The following is a 7,006-nucleotide window of genomic DNA, read 5'->3' on the forward strand; positions in this document are numbered from 1 at the left end:
CAAATTTCTTTTTCAGTTTACAGAGCAAGTCTTGAAAATAAACACTGTAATTTTCCCAGTAAAATCTTACAATATCAATAAAGACAGGCTACAAATTGCCATTACGTTCCTCGTAAAGTCTGGTATAAAGATACAAAAGATGTTAAGGCAACCAAAAAAAACCCTCTACTGTACAATTGTTGCTTAAAAGATTAGCTAATGGTTCATACAGAGAAATAGACCACTTGCTCTTTTTCATCTCATTTAACAGATGACCTCTCAACTTTACATCACTTTGTGGCGAGGCAGAACATGAAATGGAGCAGAACTGGGTAATGAGATCAATTGTTGTTTATAAATTTATTGGGAATTCTCATCATTTTATGTATTTTAAACTAAGCAAACAATTCTGATGAATAGTAAATGGACGCGATTAGAAAAGCAGAGAACTAAGCAGAGTGTTTGAGGGGATCGCGTCTTTTCTGTTTCTGGTCCTCTCTGGAATCGCCTGCCCCTTTATATGCAAGGCAAGCCCCCCCTCTGTCTATTTTGAAGACTAATTTGAAGACCCATTTTTATTCTTTGGCTTTCAGCTGACCTTCAACTGTTACTGTTCTGCTACTGTATATTAATTTGTGTTTCAATTTAATGTTTTCACTCTCTTTGTGGTTGTCCCATTGCGATATGCGAAGCACTTTTTTACTGCTGCAGCCATCGTAAACTGCACAATATAAATAAAGCTGCATCGTTTCATTTGCTGAGCAGGGTCGCAGGGGCCGCCAAAGTAGTTTTTATAGTACAATCCTGAGCTAAAATGCAATGATTTATGTTCATTAAGAACATTATTTTCATTAGTTCATTGGTCTAATCGAACTTAAAGAGAGATAAGTTAGTTGAAGGTACTGATGAAGGCCATAACCAGACAACCAAGTGAAAAGAATCTGCAACATCTAGGAGGCAGCTGGAGTCGCACCTAAAAAATACATCTAAATTCATGCTGTTCACGCACTCCCACATGCAATACAAAATATGTCAAAACAATAGTAACTTCAAGCCAGTGAAATGACTGCGGGTTCCACTCTCACTTTTCTGAGTACCCTATCCGGGTAGTTTTTAATTGGTTCAATAAAGTCAACATAATCACACACGCAAGCACGCACTCACACACACACACACACGCACACACACACACACACACACACGCAGTGCGCGGCGTTGTTGTGTTGTGAGCAGAGCAGGCACGTGAAAGGGGAGTCGACAACTAGTACGCGGCTCCTGGGCTGGTGCTATGGCTAGTGTCCAAAAAGACGAGGAAATTTGCTCCCCTTTAGGCTTCAAGTCATTCGTTTGGAAGCACTTTGGATTCCAAAGAAAAGATGGCTCAACGGACAAGACACGTGCAGTTTGTGAATCCTGCCATGCGGTGATATTCAGGGACACAAATCTCGCCGCACATTTAAAGAAAAAACAGGACATCAAAGTTCAGTGGTAAAATAAGCACTTTGTATACTACAATACTCTTGAAATTTCCTAAATAAAGAGTTTGCAGTACCTTGTTGATTTTGCGTATGAATTGTTATAAATCAGGATATTGTTCTATATTTTTCATTTAAAAAAAAAAAAAAATCGATCCTAGAGCACTATATCGCGATATAACGTGAATGAATCACAGCAGGCTTTAAGATATCGGCAAATATCGTATCGTGGTTCTTTGTATCGATATGATATCGTATCGTGACAAAACCCGCGATTTACACCCCTAACGGTCAACTGTGTCAAAGGCCTTGGTGAGGTCAATAAAGGTGATGTAGAGGTCCTTGTTTTGTTCCCTGCATTTCTCCTGGATTTGACAGGCAATGAAGATCATATCCAGTGTACTTCGGTTCTTTCTGAAACCACACTGTGTCTCTGGGAGGATGCCCTCTGTTAGAAATGTAAGGCGAGAGAGCATAATTTTTGCAAGTACCTTCCTGGCCACTGAGAGAAGGGAGATGCCACGACTATTTCCACAAGATGATTTATCTCCTTTCTTCTTGTAGATGGCGACGATGTTGCTGTCTTTCCATTCTTGAGGCAGGACTTCCCTGTGCCAGATGGTTAGTATGAAGTGAAACAACTTCCGCTTCAGAAGATAGCCTCCCTTCTTTAGTATCTCAGCTGGAATTCCGTCAGGGCCAGGGCCCTTGTTGTTTTTGGGACTCTTGATTGCAGTAAGGACCTCACTGAACATGGGAGGGTCATCATGGAAGGGAGAAGGCGGGAGATCTCGGAGTGCATTGAGCACTAATAGATCAGAGGGTTATTTTCTATTAAGCAGTGAGTCGAAGTGCTCAGCCCAACGCTCAAGAATTTGTTGTTTATCCTTGAATAACACGTGTCCGTCTGCGGATCTTACTGGAGCGATGCTTCGCTTTTGTGGGCCATAGATGAATTCTGCAGCAGCGTAGAATGCGTAGGTGTTATTAGCATCTGCATATCCCTGGATCTCCTTGGCTGTTTTGAGTCACCAATCATTTTCCATGACCCGCAGTTGTTTCTGTGTCTCAGCTCTGGTTGTTTTACAATGGTGGAGGAGTGATGGAGAGTGAGGGTTGGAGAGCAGGGCAGCATGGGCTTTACGCTTGGCGTCCAGCAGCTCTTGTATTTCTACCGAGCTGTTGTCGAACCAGTCTTGATGGTGCTTCTGAGTAAAGCTGATGGTTTCAGAGGCAGCTTGGTGTAATGTTGACCTCAGTTTTGCCCACTCACTGTCCATGTCACAGGTGCTGCCGTAGTCCTCCAAGGTGGAAAGCCCTGTAGCCAGCTTGCTACGGTAGTGAGATGTGCACTCTGGAGAATCTAGGGCCCTCCAGTTCAGTCGCTTTCTTGGCTACTGTTTCCTGTGCGGGGGGCGGATTTTCATCCTCAGTTTAGATCTGAGCAGCCGGTGGACGGTCGAGCATTCAGCCCCACGCAGGGCCCTGGTTATGCAGACCGCTTGTCAATCTTGTTGCCGTGTGATTATATGGTCCAGCAGGTGCCAATGTTTGGGCCGTGGGTGCATCCAAGATGTTATGTATTTTTTTTTTAACTGAAAAATTGTGTTAATGATGAGAAGTTGGTGCTCAGAGCACAGAGAGAGCAGTCGAATGCCGTTTATTTTCCCAGATCCATGAAGCCAGATTATTTTAGTCCAGAGCTGGGCATCTGTGCCAACTCGGGCATTGAAGTCACCCATGAGGACAAGCTTATCGGCCAGAGATCCAGGCAGCCAGAGATCCGGTCTGCTGGAAACCTGCCCATGTGTATGTCCTCGGAGCACAGATTTTTCATTTGGGGTTTACTTCCATAGCCATACTGCCTCCTGGTTTAACCTACATGGCTGTGGGGTGCCTTCTTCTGCCTTCGCAGCCGTTGTAGTGGTTCTCACACCCACCATCTTCCGCCTGCTCTGCCGTTGAGGTCTGGCGGTGGTGTTAGCACTAGCACTAGATTCTATTGAACTCCGCCTATGCCTGTCCCCAGGTGCAGGTTTGGAATCACTCAGTCTGGTCTCTACCCTTCAACCTCTTCGGCTTGGGTGACCCTGCCAGGAGTGCGAGACTCCACCTGACAGCTCTAGGGGTCATGCAGACGCGCAAAGTGCCTCACCACGATAAGGTGGTGATCCTGTCGAGACACACACACGCACGCACGCACACACATACGCACACACAATGAATGTCTAACATGGTTCATTAATTGAGAATCAGAAAATTAAGAATTTGTGACCCTCGTGAGGATAAAGCACTTCAGAGACTGCATTCAGTAGATGGTCAAATTAAACAATGCAATTACACATGAGAATGAACAATTGCTATTTAAAATCCGTTTATATGCTAATCTATTTACACAAAGCCTCGCCCTACCACTTGCATGTATGATTTTAATCATTACATACATTCACATTGCTTAAAATGTATACCGTTTTTTTCCGTGTATAGTGCGCCCCCATGTATAATACGCACCCTAAAAATGGCATGCTGATGCTGGAAAAAAGCCTGTACCCATGTATAATACGCACCCAATTTTTATGAATTTTTTTTTATGAAATTCTTCTTTTTCTTTTTTTTTTTTTTCTTTTTTTTTTTTTAAGTCCCAATGATCGTCACACACGCAAGGAGGCAATGGGTACCATTTTTATAGTCTTTGGTAGAGTCTTAACTAGGCTAGATGTAATGTTTTTTGTTGGCGTTGATTTCTCCGACTGCCCGTAAACGCACCACCGCGCTCCGTGCGCGCACGGGAAAGAGGCGTGCGGACGTGAAAAAGGCGGCTCTGTATGGGAGAGACGTTGAAGAGGAATAAAAACACCCTTGGAAACCAAAACTTGCCCCTCGTCGTGACTCGGAGCCGCAACAAATGTTTCGGATTTGTGTAGGGTACATTGTGACAGACAGCAAACGAGCAGGTGATCGAGCAAGCCTTGTCTGATACGAGAGCATTGCGCTCGTATGGAGCGTGTTTGAAGTGAACAGCAGAGACGAAAGGAACAAGGCAAAGTGTTGTGAAATAAAATATGACTGACCTGTAATACGCATTTTGTTATTTGCTGATTGTATTAAACTATCACATTCATTGTCAGTCAAGAAGAGAAGAGGACTATATTGCTGAAGCCTTCGCTGTATCAAATTGTTTTTTTTCTTCCTCCAGAGTCTTATGTTGACGTCAAATTGGCGCGCAGCTGCCCTATTGCCTAATTCTTCTGCCACTTCAATGACTTTCTTTCGAAATGCTACAGTATAACTTGCTCTCTTATCCATTCTGATGAAACTGCTAATTAAACCGAACTCTCGCTAATTAGTAAATAGCTGACGTGTCTTGCGCATCGGTTCTGCGCAGCTGACCCATAGTGCGCATGCGCAGTCATACTGCTTCCGCGCATGCACAGTCATACTGCTTCTGCATGACGTCCGGTCCGCGATGGAGATTAAAAAACAAACAATATTTGACAATAACACACCATCAAGGATTGCACCATCGCATCAAACGATGTGTCGTCAATTATGGATTTTTTTGACTAAGTGTGTTGGGACAGGATGGCTGAATGCGATGCGCGATTGACAACAAACAAGAAGAAAGGTGATTACAAGTTTTATTTCGGGGGAGATTTGTCATGTCTCGTCCCCAGTTTTGCTATGTGTCTAGGTTGCCATAGTTTCTGTTCGCGTCGCCCCTCTCTTCCTGTGTCACCTCAATCGATGTAACGTGTTTTGTATTTAAGTCCTGTCTGCCCCTCGCTCACCGTCGGATCATTGCATGTATAATGCGCACCCCAGATTTTAGGACAATAAATTCGTTAAATTTTGCGCACTATACACGGAAAAAAACGGTATTTCAACCTGGGAAGAACATGAGCATCGACAAGGGTGCTGCGGCGGTGGCACTTGTTCAAACTCTACAATCCTACGAAGCCAATAAAAGTCCTACATTTTGTTTGATTCAGCGACAGGGTATTGTTTCAACATGCAACCCCATGTCAGTGAAGCATGTACCGTGCCAGACATAGTATTCAATGTGCTTGATCGTCTCCTAGGAAATGGTCACACATGGACAATTTTTATAATTCCATAGAGCAGTGTGAACGTTTGCTCGGCGAACGCATCAATGTATGTGGAACTCCAAGAGCTAACAGGGGAGGAACCCCAAGAAATTACTGAGGCAACATAGATCAGCCTGGGAGATGGGGGGGAGCATTGGTCCACCACAAAAATAAGGTGATGGTTTTGACGTGGCATGACAAGCGGCTTCTAAAAATGATCACCACCAATTATGGTGTGGCAGAAAGCAGAAAAAAACATCTTACCAACTTACCATCACAAAGAGTTGCAATCTTTATTTACAGAAGACCACCCTGGCTTGGTTTTTCGGACTCAAGAAACCCATGCAGAACATTGTGCTTCTCTACAGAAAAATCCCATGTTGGCGTCATCCTTTAATGCTATTCCAGTGTTTTTTGTGTTGCAAAATAAGACCAACAAAAAGGAATTGCGCTCTCAGAGATAACCCTTTGATATGTTATTCTGTTCTGAACTGAGGCCTTGTGAGATTATTTTATATCTCCGTGACAATATGCATGATGACAGTTTATTTATTTAGTGGCTCCATTCTAGTTGCATTAATATCTACAGTATGGATTGAGATTTTTAGTCTCTGATGGCTACGCGTCTAAGTCAACGGTGGAAAAAAAAAGAACAAAAAAAACCCCAAGGCTCTCAACGCTGCTCTTGGCACATGGTAGTGGTTCAGGCTGCTGCCTTTAATGTAGCCATCTGCAGTGGCACAAAAAGAGGGTATGCAACATGTGCAGCCGGAATGGGCACCACAATTGATGGGAGGGATATTTATCTGTATTTAACAGCTGGTTGTTTACATGTAATACAATGATCAATAACAGAGACACGTCACTGGTTAACCCTAACCCTTCGACTCCTCTCTTCTCACACCCTCTACCCACACACACAAAGAGGCGCTTCAGTGCACATCCCCTTGTGAACACGCTGGAGTGCAAGTGTTTCTATATGAAACATCGGAAACTAGAGATGGAAAGGCAAAGAAAAAAACTCTCAGGGGCACAAAATCACAAAAGAAAAAGGGAGAAGGAGAAAAATAGTAATTCAAAAGAATATTGTAGTACATTATTAAAAAGAATCAAGTAACTTACATTAATTTAATATTTTGTTACTTAGATGTTGTTGTACATTCTACAACAGAAAACATTTTTAAAGTAACCCAGCACTCTGACCACTATATAACATAATGGGCAGAGTATTGTAGGTCAAAAGTACAAGCAATCACTTTTGCTCACTTGCTGCTCTCATGATGGTTCCCTCTTCAGAAGTCATTTTTCAGTTGCGTGATTACCAAAGCAGAGCCCACTTGATCCTTTTGTCTTAAATTCATCTGCCATTCTGTCTCTATCTCAGCTGGCTCCCCTGAATTATTAAGTAACCTCAATTGTGTGTTGATAGCAGCGCAGTTAAGTGTATGTTAGACAAAATCTTTTTTC

The sequence above is a fragment of the Syngnathus typhle genome, linkage group LG1 (genome assembly GCF_033458585.1).
Source record: "Syngnathus typhle isolate RoL2023-S1 ecotype Sweden linkage group LG1, RoL_Styp_1.0, whole genome shotgun sequence".
In the NCBI taxonomy this organism is placed as follows: Eukaryota; Metazoa; Chordata; class Actinopteri; order Syngnathiformes; family Syngnathidae; genus Syngnathus; species Syngnathus typhle.